We start from the raw sequence: 16,915 nt of genomic DNA, 5'->3' as shown, positions 1-16,915 counted from the left end.
GGTGAGCAGAGACTGATAGAATTTGAAGCCATGTTCTTTCAGGGATAGTTGAAGGAATTGTGAATGTAAAACCAAGTATTTACTGTGCGTGTACAGTTCTAGTTTCCCTGAGGCTGGGTGGATAAACAGATAATCTTGCAATAAATAAATATGAAGATAATTATAAGTTTGAATAAATGAACTGAGATAAACAAAGAGGTTGCAGTCGTTTAGGATTATCAGGTGGGTGGGGAGAAGGATGGAGGCACTATTTAGAGATGATGGACCAAAAAAGGCCTCCTGTGAGGGATACTGGAGCTAAGAATGAAGAGAGGAGCCAGGGACTAAGGGGAGCAGGCAGGGGTTCAGGACACAAACTTTAAGGAGACACTCACTCTCAGTGTCGCTCAAGTGTTGCTTCGGGATTTTCTTGACCCCACCAGTGAGGGCCTCCTGCAGGCTTGCTCCCACGTTCCTCTCCTTCCTCTTATTGGCCTTCTTGGCATGTTGGAGAGGAAAAACAGCCAGGTTTTGTTTGGAGAGGGAAGTTATTTAAACGTATTTGGATGTTAATGGAATGATGCATTGTAGAGGGAGAAATTGATGAGGTGGGGTATAGAGTAAGAAATGCTGTCCCTGAGGAAGTGTGGGGAGAAGGGGACAGAGCTACTGAGAGGGAACGAGTTTGAACAGGACCACAGGCACTTCCTCTCACCTGCTACAGGAGGAAGGAGAAGAAGGTGGGAGTGCATGCAGGTCAGTTTGTGGGTTTGGAGGTTTCTATTTTCTCTGCAAAATGTCAGGTGTTGTTGATAATGTACGGGGTGAGGAGAAGTTTATAAGTGCTTTGAAGAAAGCAAATGTATGTCATTAGTCATCCTGGATCGTGGTAAAACAAGCCTGTCAATGAATCACAGCAAGTTTGACCAACTACGCGGCAGGCTGTGGAATCCTGTATTCAGTATTTTAAAGAGACACCACCATGTTTTATATTGGTCAAATCTAAGACATTCCTCTGAAAGTGGGATACATTCTGGTGTTGTTCCACAGTTTTCTAGCATTGTCAGAGTTTAATCATCAGCTTTGTTTTTTCTTAGTAGTTTGTGAAGCAATGGGCACCTTACAATCAGTAGCATCTTAGAGTCAGTGAAATACGGTAGTTTTATTCCTGCCAGGTCCAGCTGCTGGTGTGAAGACATGGACAAGCCACTTCTTTCAGGGTTAGCTTTCAGAAACAGGATGAGTAGATAGCAGCTTGACAGTGGTTGTCTATCACGAAGAGGCCTGTTTGAGCCCACTCACAGGTAGTATGACTGCAACCTGATTGTAAGCCCTGTCTCCTGAGATGATCAACTCTACATTAGTGGAAGTATTGCAACTAGAAGTTTGATCTATGAAGTCAGTCTTTAAGATCTTTTGCCAGTTTAAGACTATCATAAAATTTTCTCGTAAGCTCAACTCGAATGAAACCACAGTTCAGAATTCCTTTATCGAGGCGCCCAATATTGGATGCTCACAAGTTGTATCTTAAGTAGAGAAGTGGTCATTGAAGAAAGGACCCAGAGAGCATACGCATCCATTCATAAAATATCATTTACCTACTATATTCCAGCAAGGCAGCCTGTTAGGTTTGAGGGAAATGAAAATCCGTAAAACCTGGGTCTCTGACCTACAGGAGCTCACAGTCTGTGATGAGACAAGACACAGAGGGTTGTCACCAGAGGTATTCGTTCCTCTCGGCACCTATGGAGCACACACCTACTGAGCTCATACACAGTGTCAGGTACTTTCTAGGTCCTGGAAATACAGCACTAATAAAATTGACAAGGTTTATGCCCCCATAATCCTTGAGGAATAAAATTAAGGAATAACATTCCCAAATATCATTTTTATGATTTATTTGGATAAAAAGTAAGTGAAATATGAGAGAGAATAATTGGGGTGCTGCTTTTGACAGGGTGTTAAGAGTATCAACTAAGCTACTTCGGCCACAAGTAATAGAAGACCTAACAGTGGCACAGGTGTGAGGGACATTAATTTTTTAATTTAAAAGCCCAGAGGTTATTTATCCTGGGGTAGGTTTAGTAATTCAGTGGTGTCATTAATGACCAAGGCGTTTCCCATCCTTCTCTGCCCCCATGCTAAACATTTTGGCATTTTCTTCAGACTTGTTGCCTCATGGTGACAAGACGGTTGCCACAGCTGCAGACATTACCTTCTCTTACAGGTTTGAAATTCAGAAGGGAGAAAGAGGTAGTCCAGCTCCCTCATTTTATCAGGAAAAAAAATCCTACCCAGAAGCTTTCTCCTTCCTCAGTGGACTTCCCCCTAAAACTTATTGAACACAAATGGTCACCTGTCTTCACCTAATTCAGAGGACTTTCATTGACACAGTTGGTTCAAAATAGTTATGAGTCATCTAATCAAAAATTTTGGCAAGAAAGAAGACAGAATGAACTTGGGTAGGTAAATGGTGGCTGCCAAATCAGGGAATGCTCTCTGAGGAGGTGATGTTTGAACTGAAACCTAAACAATGAGGTGGTGTCAGTCCCATGTACCATGTACCATGTACCATGGTGGTACCAGGCCAGGGTAGATGGTCACTGAAGGTGAGACAGTGAAGGCACTTGAGGATGAGGATGAGTGAGCCAGGTGAAGCTGTGGTTAGAGATGGGTGAAGACCATTCAGGCTGCAGTAGAGGCCAATGGAAAAGAAGAGGGATATGACCCAACTTCACATGAGCTTACAGCAAGATGAACAAGACAAGGTGAATCTCAACCCTGGTGAAGATGACTTCACAGGGGAAGATTCAGATTCCAACATCACAAAATTAATGACTAGGTGACTGTATGCAAAAACACAATATTCAGTTTCACCCAGGCTCTGGAGCAGACTTTCTCAAGAGACAGTTGGGTTGAATCATGACTGAGCACAAGGAGTTTGCCAGCAAACCGAGGTGGGAGGGTTGTCCTAGGCACAGGCACAGCGTGCACAGAGGCCTGGAGACTTGAAACAACATGATGAAGACCGTAAGGCACTATCAATACGTATAGCACACGTGAGTCAGGGAGCATCTGGTTACCACGCTGAAGTCATGATCAGGAGCTCTGCCTTGTTTGGTTGATGCCAGCACTTCCCTTTTAAAAAGTTGAGGGTCAGATAATAAAAGCCGTGCTGGTTTACTGATTTGCGCACTGTGAGGTTGGGTGCAGGTGATTTCCAAGAACGCTTCCATCTTTTACATTTCTGGTCTCTAGCAGATGTTCAATAAAAGCGTATTGAACAAATAAAGTGTGAACAAGCTTTAGTCTTTGCTGCTGCGGAGCACTGCTCATTAGTAAGACTTGGTTGTGTCTTTCCAGACGGGCCCACCTCCACATGCCCCAGGAAGTGGCCCTGGACCGACTGCCTCCATCACCATTTCCCTGCTTTAGACCCACTGCTTCAGCTTTTAGCAGTGAAGGCCTTGCACGTATTTCACATTTATGTTTCTCCTCTTCTCAATTAAATTGTAACCTCTTAGTGGTTGAGGGCCATATTTTATGTAAACCAATATATCCTCAAATATATGGCACATTAAGGATATGAAGTTCAATGAATTTCCCCACCTGGTGGATGGACTTGACTGGCTTTCAGCTCCAAAGGTGATTCTCAATTATCTGGTCACTCTCTGGAAGATCCAGAGCAAAATCCATCAAGCAAAATGAAGGTGAGGGAGCACTGAGATTAAAACAAGGGTGCCTCTCCCTATGTTGCAAGAACTTCTTAGTGAAGGTTTTAAAAATTGCCACACCCTAGATTAACCAGAGTGTGTTTTTTGAAAAATTGAAATATGGGCTTGGGAGAGATGGAAAGTCCATGAATGCTTAAAAAAAAAGAAAAAAAATTTTAAGTGTTCGTAAGTTAGAAAGATAAATCATTGCCCATGTTGATTTCCAAGTGCCTTCCTCTTGTGTCAGTGGAGGTTAGGTTATGCTGAGGTTGAAAAAGAAAGTTCCTAAAATTTCAGCCACTAAGAACAATAGAGTAATTTTTGCTCATGCCCAACACAGGTCAGCAGGTCCTTGGGCTCAGGGACCCAGGCTGATGGAGTAGCTACCATTTTCAATCATTGGTCACCATGCCAAAACAGCTGACTCGACCCTATCAAATCACAAGGAGGTTAGGAATGGCAATGCCCCTTTCTGCCTAGAACTAGGGACAACCAGAAAACAGAGAACCATACTACCATAATCCCAATGACCCGAAAACCAGACAAAGGCAGAACTCCAAACATCATCAGGGGTGTTTTCCATGTCCCGTTTTTACATCCAGGCAGATTCGTATGGATGTTAATAGCCATGGCCAAGCACCACAGATCCCGTGCCACCACCAGAGTCCTGGATCCCTTGCCAAAAAAGGGGAAGCCTTTGCTCTTTGTGTGTCTGTTTATCACCCAGGGTGTGACTCATCCCTTCTCCCCAACTGTGCCCCTCCCATTCCAGGAGCTTCTTCCATGCAGAACTGGTCTGTCAGGCTGCAGGGCCCCTGCTGGTGGGGTTGGCTGCCTCTGCCTGGGAATCTGCCATTCAGGGCTACGTTGACAGCGATATAGGAACCCGGCCTGCTGATTTGTGGCACGATATGGTGAAGGAAAGCTTCTGACGCCAGCTCTTGTCTCGGCTGCCAGGGATCGGGGCACATTTGCTTGTGACTTCTTGTTGGCTAGGCACAGTGAGTAGCCCCACATCCTTCTCCTCCTTCAGTGACTTTCTGTGGAGAGGAATTTCAGAAATCACCAGCAAATTACGATTCCACAGTTGCGAGGCTTTGTAATTTGGGGTTTAAAGACATATGAAATGAGTATATGTTAAAAAATAATTTGTTAACTTGGAGGCACACTACATAATTCAATAAGAGCATGAGTCTAGTATTAAAGTATTTTTTATTTTAATCTATTATTGTTGTTCCTCTGATCCCATCCAAATATCAGAGGCCAGGCCATTTGAACTTTTGAAGGAATTTTCTTTTGCTGACAATCTAAAAGTGATGGGCAAATACTGAGGCTAATGAACTTTTTAAAAAATATTTTTCCTCATAAACTTTGTAGTGTTTTATTTACAATTTTGACTTATTATCAAGACATAACCAGGTTTAAAATCTCCTAGAAAACAGAGGAATATTTTTATACCTTCACAAAAAAATCCTGTACTTTCAACAACTTACGGCATTAAAAATCCTTGACCCTAGATGTTATTTTTCACAGACCAGTCTTTCTCAAGATAAATGTAAACTTTGGAGAGATTTCTCTTGGTTCATAAGCTTGTCTGTATTGTGTCATTCTTTGTACTTGGGGAGAGAGTGGCCAAATGTCTATATTTCCATTGGTTTTCATGTCATTCCTGAAAGTATTTTTGTAATTGGTACCTAACTCTATTTCTCCCTTTTTATGAAGGATTCTTTGTCAGTACTTGTTGAGTATAAATTTTGAAAGTTCAGTTTTGCTTAAAAAACTTTTATCCTTTGAATTTTAACACAATATGTTTTACTTTCTAAAGTTACAGATAAAGAGGGAGGCTTGAATTAATCTCACATTATTTTTGGTTTATTGAATTTCCTCTTTCAAAGTTCATTCAGATTCTTAGAGTTTGGGAAAATTGACTTATTTGCGGCTCAGATAAATGATTTCAGCTATTTGTAGCTGGACAAATGATTAGCCTTAAAAGACTGTAAGTCTTGTATTTTATGACTATAAAACTAGTATTTTATGTTTTCAGGGACTGTACCCTAAGATCACCAAGCCCCAAATCTCTTTTCTACAGTATTTTCATGATATAGAGTTACAGCATCATTGTCTTTTTGCAAAACGAATGAAAATTTGTGAGCAGAAACCAGACTCTTATCCAAAGATAATGAGAACAGTGGACAGCTCCAAGCCTGATGACAGCTTGGTCTTTCCAAAACTGGACTTGGTTGCAGAGGTGCAAGGGTTGGGGGTGGAATTCTTTTGCGCTGAGCCTGGCAATAATGGAGTGTAGGGTCTATAGAGAATATTTGTAAATATGGCTAAAAAAATAGAACCAACTAAAAATCAGTCTGCAAATTATAATCAGCATGTTCTGCTCTTTCTAAACCATGTCATTGATAAAAACACTTATTGCCACTGGGGCAGACCCCTCCCCTCCCCCTTAGGTACTGCACCTGTGTTGTACAGGGTTTGCCTTAATGCATCAGTGGAAAAATGGCCTGTTTTAGAACACAGTAGCTACTTCCACAAAACCGTAGCTTAGCATCTTGTCTCATGCTCTTTAATCCCATTATCTTGGAAACTTATGGACTCTGTTGAAAAGATATGGTTCTCAATATAATTTCCATCTCTCAAGCCAATGATTCCCATGTTCATTTTTATTTAAGGGTTAGGCTGTCAAACCTTGTTGCTTCTGCATATCATTCCTGAAACTTTTGATTTTAATGAACAATCTCCTAAGTCACATACTTTAAGCCCCAAATGTGGTTTAATTATAATGATGTCAGGGTAAGAAATACGGGGTCCTGTGAGTCAACAGGACTCACTTTGTATCCTTGTCCTTGGGGCATCTGCCCCCTTTTGTCCTGGCTGTGCTACTCCCCGCAGTCAGGCGGGCTCCATTCCACATTGTTATCACCTGAGGCTGTTTTCAATTGTGTGCTAACACCACCTGGGGAGTTTTTGTAAAGAGCCTGTTCATCCCTGAATGTTAATGATTAGTACGGTCTATGTGAAGAGGTATATAGGTCTCCACTGTTCTCTGCTTTCCACTTCTCAGTAGTAATGAAGTTATTCAAAATACAAAGTTTTTGGGGGAAAATCGTAGTGTCTGAAGCCTTACCACCAGAAAAGCTGACTCAGTGGGCCTGGCGTAGGGGCCAGGCTGGTAATTTTTTAAAAAGCTCCTCTGGGGATCCTAATGTGCAATCAAAGTTGGAAATTGCTGTTACGGGGATTCTGTCTTCTTCAGCTTCTCTAAAAGAGAGAGGATCCCTTTTTTGTTCAAGTTTGACGATGCTTGTGGGGGACTGGGAGCCCAGCTTGGATCAGCTGCCGACTCTTAAAGAAGGCAGCAAAGACAAGCACGCCATTCAGAATGGCGGCAGGCACAGTAAAAAGGGCAGGTAAGCATTTTCCAGATCAGTGTGGATGGGCTGAGATGACAGCTAGACAAAATAAATACTACTACTACTACTACTACTACTACTACTACTACTAATAATAATAATAATAATAATAAAGTATCCAGTATATTCCTCCAACAGAAATGCAAATTGAGTTCTGAACTGCTAAATTTGAGAACGCCTGGCTATTGATAAGCTAAAGCCGTTATTTCTTACTATAGTGATGTTCCAAACTATGCCTTTTAAAACGATGGAATGATGGAGAATTATTCTTTCTCAGTTTGAAAGTTTTGTATAGCAAAATGCAAATTAAATATACCAATATTTAATCACAAAAATTAAAATGCTGTCCCTAGCAAAGTGGACCTTACAAGTTGCTATGCATTAAATAATATATATTAATAACTACCATTAAGGAAGGTCACCCCTAGGCCTAAGGCTCCCATTGTAGCAGGTATGCATGTTACATGATAACACATCTGGTCTTTAAAATTTCCTATGTCTAAAAGGAAATTCTCTACATCAGTTAGTAGGCTCTGAGTCACTGCCCACCCCCTTAAACTGTCCTGCAGAAAATTCTATCTCAGCTTTGTCTCTGAAGAGGTGGGCTTTTGCCAAGGGTCTGGCAAGAATTCTGAGGGCCTTAAGCAGTTTCAAGTTCTCTTGTAGTTGGAAGACAGCGACACTGCCACTTCAGTGCAAGCTTAGGCATAGAGACCTTTTGTGATAGTCCCTATCCCCACAGACCTCAGCTTTCCTGTCTTCCTTGCACCGTGATTCTCCCACAGAGGTCCTGTCATCTCTAGGGGCATTGAGTTGCCGATGACCATGGAGTCTCTTCTTTGGAAGAATGGTTTTGGTGCCGAAAAGCAGAAGATGTATAAGCTGATGCAAAAATGAATGGTGACATGTTTCTAGCTAGTCCGGGAAAGAGAACTGGGCTTCCTGTAGCAAGAACTGGGTATTTTGGGTGATTTTTAAAGGAATCAGAGCAGGAGGAGAGAGGAAGAAGAATGCGTGAAGATGCATGAGGAGTTTTCCAGGCCCTGGGAAGTGGCCAAAACTGGGTCTGCCCAGGGCAGTCTTTGCTTACTGAGACAATAAAGAATTGGTGTGGTCTCTGTGGACCTGGGAGGTAGAGAGAGGAGTGGGGCACAGATGTTTCAGTGTGGGCAAAGCAGGGCCAAGTACTGAGACCCAAAGCCCAGCAGAAGCCAGCATAGGGGGAGGCTTATGTTCACATGACTCTCTCCTGAAGCTGTTGTCAGAATATCACCATCCCTGGGGAGAAAGGAGGAGAAAAAGAATGAGGAAATGCTGACTTGATCAAAAGAGACCTAATTTAAACTGACAGTTGATGAGTTTAATGTACATGGGGAAAATTTCCATCGACTCAAATAAGGGCTCCAGGGCAAATTTAATTTGGTTATAGGGCAAAAAACAGTTACTCTGTTTTCACGACTGCTGAATGTGACGGCTGCACATCATCATCATGGTCTTTGCATACTTGTCCTGACTATAGGCTTTCAGTACCGATTCTTCCTCAGGTGATTGATCCAGAAGGCCAGCTTCCCTCCCAAATGCTGGCTGTGCCTCTGAGATGCCTGTCCTTTTTGCTAGAGCCCCATGCGTCCTAGTTCTCCTTGGCTGCAGTTCTCTTTCTGGAGTCTTCTGTCTTGAAAACCACTTCAAAACTTAGTTGGTGCGAAAGTCCCTTCCTGCCCAAGAACCAAATTGTAAAGAAATTGCTTTTTGAATAGAAACATCAATGCTTTGGCCATTCACTCATTCATTTAACGTAGAGAATGAGAGTAAATTAATATTTTCTGATACTCAAACATTAAGAGAGTTTGCTACTCAGAAACCTTCATTAAAAGAACTTTGAAAGGACACAACCCAGCAAGAACTAAAGTGAATACGGAGACAAGTAGGAAATACAAGAAAGAATGTGAAATGTAAGGCACTAAAGGACAAGAGGTCTTTTTTTAATTAACTGATGAAACTATCCTTTCAGGTTTGAGTTAGATAGTTCCTTGTTTTTATATTGTTTTATATTTTTGAAGATCAACTTGTGGGGTATTTTCTCTTTCTGTTTACACTGGCAAATAATTAGTCATGGCTCTCTCATATATATGAATTATGAATAATTATTGTCATATGTGTAATATAAATGAGAGAGAATACCAAATGTCAAATGAGATAAAGTTCACAAAAATATCATAAAATATCATATCGTATCATTTCAAAAGTAATCTGAAACTCCAATTTACCATCTAATTAAAAGTATCTCTGGTTGAATAACTATTCATATTTCAGTATGATTATTAAAGTGCTGAGTCAGAAGTCCACATTTTTCATCCTTTTACTGCTGTGCTGATCAGAGGAAAGATGCCACTTAAAATTTCTTACTTTAATATTCTCACTTTGCAAAGAGAAAACAAATGATCACTCATCAGTGAGCATAATTGAGGATTCATACTACATAAATAGTATAGACACCCACGTGTCAGAAATCATGCTCATGTGATGAGCTGTCAATATTTTTATCTTATAACAGTTACCTTACAGCTACTGTGTACTTTTTGATGCTGGGCTCTTTCGCTTCTGAGTCTTCTCCCACGTAAATGATACTTTTGCAAAAGTAATAAGCATTACAGCCTGATGTGTCCCACGGTTATCAGTTAGGGATAATGGGATGGTTTTAATGGTAAAAAAAATGCTGAAGTCCATTGAAATCTGAACAATGGTAGAAGTGCTTCAGGAGAAAATTTGCATTAATGGAAATACATAAATCTTGACACAAATTGTTCCAGCTAAATGCAACGTAAATATCAGCTCGACTATCTCATTTATTTCTGTTCATTTTGAGTCTTACTTATTCTGTATTTCCTCTCTTAATTAATATTATCCAAATTCTCCTAGATGCTTAGTCTAGTATAATCAACATCATCCTTTTCTCTGCTACATTTCCTCATATGCTTTCTTCCCTAAACTTTGGCTTACTCGTCTAAACCCAGCCTTTTATAGTATTCTAGTCTTACTCCTTTCTCTGACTCATTTGGTTATCTGAGAACTTCTGAACCCACCCCCCTGCCATTTCTGTGGTTCTGGACTTCGTTGTCGATCAGCTGGATGAGGAATGGCCTCTTCACTGGTTTCCTGGCTCTTGTCTCGACCTTCTGACCTCCCGGGGCACTGTTGGCAGAGTAATCTTTCTGAAGTGAAATTGGATGCTGTCACTTGACAGGTCCTTATTTTCCATGGAAGAATCCCGTTGCTTTACTGTGGCACAGAACTGGCCTCACTGTGGCATTAGCGTACCTTTAGCTGATGAGTTACCAATGGCACCTTCCCATCACACACTTGATACTCCCACTTGTGACCTCAGTCATCCCTGAACACGCCTGGCTTTTCCACACTCCCTGCTTTAGACCTGCTGTTTCTCTGCTTGAACTAGCTTTTTCTCTGCCCCCTGGCAAGGTCCACCAAATGTCACCTTATTGGTGACATTTCCCCAACCCCCCTTAGGGAGAGTTTATCACTGTTTGCCATAGTTTTCTGAAGTGCTGAATGTTATAAAAAGGATCATGACAGAATTGGGGGAAGAACACAGATCTTATTACATGCTCTCCACTCAATATCAAAAAAGTTTATTTTTTCCAATTGTAAATCTCATTATTTGTAGAAAAATAGATGATAAAGAACATGAAAAAATATTTTATCCTTTTTGGTAATTGCTAAAATTTTGATGCCTTTCCAGTGTTTTTATTTATGTTTTATTATCAAAAATTGTATTTAGACATTAGAAAAACCTCAAGTATAAATATGACAATAATTTATCATCTATATTTCCACTTCCAGAATTACCAACTGTTAATATATGTGGTTCAATTGTATTTCTTACCCACTGCCTCCTTTTTAAACCATGTTTTTGTTTTGGTAGAAATAATACATGCTTATTGTAAAATAATTAAAAGAGAGAAGAAAATTTTAAACATAAAAGAAAAAGAAATCATCTCCAATTTTGATACCTAGAAATGACCATTGCTACTGATTAAATATTATTCCAGGTATTTTTCTGTGTATGTGTGCTTATACATAAAGACATGATAGATTGATTAATAGCTATAAAGAAAAGCAGAAGACACAGAGTTATAAATAATTAATTATTCTATATTTGTTATTTTTAATAAAAGTGAATAAATATAATTTTATTTAAGTGGGAAATAAACACTTAATTAAGTGGGGAAAAAACAATGAAACTTAAGACATGTTTGAACATCTAAGATTTTTCCCCTTCCCAATAAACTCTAGATCCATTATTTTCTAGATGTTTCTAATGCTTACAAGAAAATTTATGAGATACATTGATATTGGAGGCAGCAATTAAAAAAAGAATCCCTGTTAATTTGAGGCGGTATGGATTTATTCCCTTCTAGAAAGATGGGGTTTTAGCACCTTCATATTTTTTCCATTTTCCTTTCACCCCTTAGTTTTTAACTGTTTCATTTCACTTGCCCATTAATCTTCTCTCTCTTCTACATCTCATGGACATACACTTGCATTATATCTGAACACAATTTGTAATTTTGCTTACACTTGATGGGTACTCTTCTTCAGGGGCTACAGCTGTCCTTGCTTTGGATTATCTTCCTCTGTCTTCCCTTAATATTACCTTCTCTCCACTTCATGCTCTTTTCCTTTCTTATCACCATTTCTGCTTGATTAACTCGAGTCTTTTCTTTATTGAAATTTTCCTCGTTGCCTCTTCTGCTGCTTAAATTTTCTAATTTATGAATTCATAATGTTATTTTGATCTTTGAGGTTTTATCTCAATCGGTTATTTTTATCATTTCTTCTTGAAGCACATGTGTGATAAAAATTCTATATTAACTTGTTCTGTGACTTGAACTGATTGCATGTGTCTGTGATACAGTGTTTTATGTTGCAGTTTTGGCCATCTTTCATAAGCTCTGCTCTTTTGTGCTTTTCTTAAAAAACATTTCTCCAAGATATGTTTGCAGTGGTGCAAGGCATTTCTTTTTATCTTGCTCATGCTTACCTTGCTCTGATACGCAGCGAGTGACTTCTTGTCCTTCCCCTCTCTCTATATGACACTGCATTAGATTTTGCCATGATGGTTTGGTTAGAGGTCTGGGTATTTTGTGCTGTATTCACTTTTTTTCAGTCTAAGGGAATAGTAGGAGGAAAAATTACTGAGCGGCAGCCTTATTCCTAGTGTTTTAGGTGAGCTCTCCACTAGAAATAGCCAGCACTTGCAAAAGGATTTACCTGAAAAGAATTTAGCTGAAAAGAATACACTGAAAAGAAGTTAATGGAGAGATTCTGCACAGAGGTGCAAGGAGGCTAAGGGAACCAACAGGAGATGATGGGGAGCCAGGGGATTAGCAAGAATCTGTTCCTAGACCTCAAGAGACAAGAGGAGGGAGTCACTGGATCCTGGGGCACACTGTAGCCTGGAAGACAGAATGCCGAAAAGGAACCATAGCCGAGGAGAGCAGTCAGTGTGGATGGTGACCACTGAGGGAGGGAAAAGAGAGGACACTACCCCCCATGTCCCAATTCCCCCTGCTCTCCCTAACCTGCTGGCGACTTTCTTTGGAAGAACCCTACTGAAAGCCAGAGGTAGGCTCAGCTCTGTTACTGAGACTTTGTTAAGTGTCCTGTACCAGAAAGGACTCCATTTTTCTGGGTGGCCTATGCTGATAGAAGATGTCCTTGATCTCTGGATTGTTTCCCTGACTCGGGATCACACTGGAGTCTTTATTTCCATCCCAGAGAGTCAGTCCCTGTTCCCTTCCCCATTTACAGTGTGTCGCCAACACCCAATTAAAAAATTGTCTAGTTAAAAGAGGAAAAACAAAAGAATTACCATATTTTTCTTTGCTTTAGATTTCTGGGTACTAGTGGGGTTTCTGAAATTTTCTTCTGTCATTTGGCTAAAAGGGTAAAGAGAAAAGGAGAGTAAGGGTTAGGAGATGGGCCCTACTTCTACAGGCTACTCTAGTTCAAAATTGTCACTTTCTTTCCTTTAGCAGTTTTGAAGTTATTCCCTTAAATCACATTTTTTTCTCATTTTATTGCAGTTAGTGAGGTTTTTGCTGGTTTTCAATATTTTGTTAGTGTTGGGCGAGCTATTCTATGGTTCATTTCCAGGGAAACATCTTAACTGAGAAATCCCACTGATGTTTTTTCAATGGCTATTGTATATTTTACAGAGCATCTTAATGACTGTTGTTCCCGTTAATATTATAAAATTATAATATACTACTACCTCATATTGATATGTTATCAAAGCTCTTCATACATGTTGTTTTAATGTTTGTGTAATTTTAATATAGATTTATCTTACTTTACCATCCATTTGGTTATTGTTTGACATCTATTTTTTTCCCTATTAATATTTTAGCTACTTTATATGCAACTACTATCATAGAGCCTACATGCCATGCTTTTCTTCTGTACTTGCAGATTTCTGTGTGACAGAGTCCCAAAACTTGTGTAGTGTTGCAATCATTTGGGTTTACCTGCATACTTAGAGTTCATTTCCAAATACTGTATACCACTACAGTCTTTTAAATTTACCCTGGAAGCCTTTGACTGTCAGATTAGATTCTCTCTTGGTTTTGTGGTGACTCACGAGGTTCTCGGGCACACCTTTGCCAAGTGTCTGACGTAGATGCCACATGTGCTTGCTCAGTCCCATTTACAATTTACCTCCCAGGTGTAAGGAATCACCTTCACTCATCATTGCTGGAAACCTGCATGCAAAAGAAGAAAGTATCCAATTCCAAAGAGATTTAGAGAAACTGACCAAGGCTCAGGGGAACCAATGAAAATGAGTTCATATTTTAAAAAACTGGGCTTCTATAGAAAAATGGGGATTTATTTAAACATATGGGTAGGTAGCTCTGTGGATGTGGTTTGGAGAATCACACTTGCTCCCAAGAATTCAGCCTACTGACATAGGTCAGTGCCTAACTTTCTGCTGCTGGAGAGGTTACCTCTAGAAAATCCTTCTTAAAATGTACACTTACCTGAAATGACTAAAATAAAAAAAATAAAAACAGTGTTCATGTTCACATGACTGATAGCTTATCAGATTAGTTAACTCTTCCTTCTTGGCACACAGGAGTTCTGAAAGATCCAAGAAAGGAGACCCTTGGTATGGGAAAGATTGCTTCAAAAGAGCTTTGTCCAAAAAAATTATTCTAGACTGGAGCCAAACGATTCTAGACTGAGACCCTGAGTATCTGGACGCAGCATGGGAGATGACCCAGGATAAAAACAGAAGGAATTCTGAAAGCTATTCTATTTAGCATGTAAATTTCTTTAAGGTCATTTAAACCTGGATATCTCTCTCTGTCCCTCCTTCACCTACCCCACTCTTTGTCTCTCTCAGTCTCTGGGTTAGGGTATGGATAGATGGATGGATGGGTGGATAGATAGATAGATAGATAGATAGATAGATAGATAGATAGATAGAGGACAGGTAGATAGGTTTGGTTAGAGATCGTGATCTGCCCTTTCACATTTCCAGTGAGTACAGGAAGAAGGACAGGGGTGCAACGATGTAGTTTAAAAAGGGATCAGGGGCCCAAAGAGAGTTGGGTTCCTCCAATAACTTGGGTTGTAACCTTTGGAAAGCCACTTACTATCTGGACAATTTCCTCTTTGATAAGAAAAGGAAAATGATAATTTCTCTGCCTACCTCATAAAATTGTGTGATGTCGAGGTAAAAGTTACATGTGAATAGTTGTGAAAGAATTAACTCCATACAAAAATCAGCTCTTTCTTATTTTAGAAAAACCACATAACATAATGAAAAAAGTCACAAACCTGGGTTCAGATCACAAATGTGCCATTTAGTACCTGTGAGATCAACTTTTACCCCTTTATTTTAGAACATTGTGGAAATGACTTCAGTTGCACAGAATTACTTGATGGCATCAAAAGAGCTAATGTGGACATAGTGCCAGACACATAGTAAACAAACAATAATTATTTGTTATATTCTCTTTCCTTCCATAGTGTCTGCATTCAGGCAGAAAGGATGGGACTGGTCATTGACTAGAGGGGAACCAGTGGGATGGTTAAATAATAGATCTTTCACCCCTGAGATCATCCGATGTGTATTCCCACAGTCTGTCTGGGAACTCTGTTAGCATTTTGTGGATCTCACTTAGAGCCTCAGGAATTCATTACAAAACCTAATCATGCAAGTGGTAGCCTCAGACTGTCAGCTGAAAAAGCTGGTGATTGAGGTGCTCATGGGTGGCTGATGAAGTTCTGTCTGGAGTTTTGTTTGCCTTTGTTTGTGAATGCTGTGATTGCTAAGTCAATAATTTCGTTCTAATTAATATCGAAGAGTTCAAGTTGTAGAGTTTCTTTTTAGTTGTTTGTTTTTTTTCCAGAATCACCCCCTCCCCCCAATTGCTCTGGTCTCTAGCATTTATGTGGGTAAATGTGTATTTAAATTAAGCAAATGCTTTTCTGATGGAGCCATACAGAGAACACATTCTGCTCATGTTTTCTTTCCGCCAGTTTTGTCTTTTGCTAGTGAGTTGTGCCAGTTGCCAGGCAATGATGAGGTTTTGGGTGGGGGAATTCGACATGGAGGTAGAAGACATACTTTGAATTTAAATTGTGTACAAAGATGAGAATCATTTTGTGGCATCTGGAACTTTGGAATATTTCCTGTCACATCTGTTACACGAGCTTTGAGTCTGAGGGCCTGTGGGTTGCTAGGGAGCAAGTCCCATCCAAGTTCCCAACCCATTGGCAGTGCCTCAGTAGCCCCATCACACTGTGACTCTCTGAGGTGGTAAGGAGACAGAGAAGAAGTCACCCTTATTTAATTTCTAGCTGTTAAGACATTGCTTGGACATGAGGGGCTCATTTTCTCTCTGCTGAACAAACACATCAGTGAACATCTTAACCACCTTTTTTGGATTTGGAAAGCAGGTAACAGAGAATGGAAAACCATTCTAGGTTAGATGGTTGGAGATATCTCTTTGCAATCTGATCATTGCACACTTTGATCTTCCATTTTTCTCTTATAAGGGAGGGAGTGAAGCAATTCTTAATTTAAAAAAAATCCAACACTTTGTATTTGGCATATTTTACTTTGCAAAATTTCAGTGCTGATATAATTATTTCTCTTCCTTTTCTTCTTCTTCCTCCTCTTCTCTTCTCCTTCTCCTTTTCCTCCTCCTCTTCCTAATCTTGCTCCTCCTTCTCTTTCTTCTTTGGTGTGAATTACCAGAGGTGACAGATTTTTTTAAGTTGTATGTTTTTGAAAAATGAGCTTTTTCTGAAGTGAATGTCTCTAATGAATGTTTTGGCCTAGGCTACATGGAACCAACATTTCAAACATTCGTTTGAGAGGGAGGAGTTATACTCCAGCTACCCCTGCATTTCAGAAAGGTCTGGGCCGACCTGGGAAAGAAGGTATGAACCATTAGGGACCTATGGCTTTTCAAACCGAAATGGGGACAAAGGCTCTGGGGGGTGTGGGGAGAGTGAGTGGTCAGAACGTCAGATCTGTGCTACTATTTTGCCATTATGTCCTTTTGCTTCATCTAAATGTTCCTCTGTCATGGAAGTAAAAAAAGAGCTAATGTGAAAAAAGATTAATATGAACATATCTGGATGAAAAATGGTTCTATTTAAGTTCAGATTAAAATACACCACTTTATTTAAAGAGCAATCAGTTTTATAAGCAAAATCCAAAGGAAACCTTAGAAAACATTCCTTCTAGTTAAAAAATTGAAAAAAAAGTTA

General features: G+C 39.9%; 1 protein-coding gene across 1 annotated transcript in view; it reads left to right on the top strand.

The window, feature by feature from the left end:
• Positions 1 to 4,523: 4,523 nt before the first annotated feature.
• LOC112302403 (putative adhesion G protein-coupled receptor F2P) overlaps positions 4,524 to 16,915 on the top strand; it is a 38,002-nt gene continuing 25,610 nt past the window's right edge. The window contains exons 1-2 of the mRNA XM_045192982.2: positions 4,524 to 4,693; positions 16,482 to 16,582. The gene's annotated coding sequence lies outside the window, so the exon portion shown is untranslated. The remainder of the gene's footprint in view (positions 4,694 to 16,481; positions 16,583 to 16,915) is intronic.

This window comes from Desmodus rotundus, chromosome 11, assembly GCF_022682495.2.
Source record: "Desmodus rotundus isolate HL8 chromosome 11, HLdesRot8A.1, whole genome shotgun sequence".
Taxonomy (NCBI): domain Eukaryota; kingdom Metazoa; phylum Chordata; class Mammalia; order Chiroptera; family Phyllostomidae; genus Desmodus; species Desmodus rotundus.
Note: the sequence above shows the minus strand (reverse complement) of the source record. Positions and strands in the feature narration are given on the sequence as shown.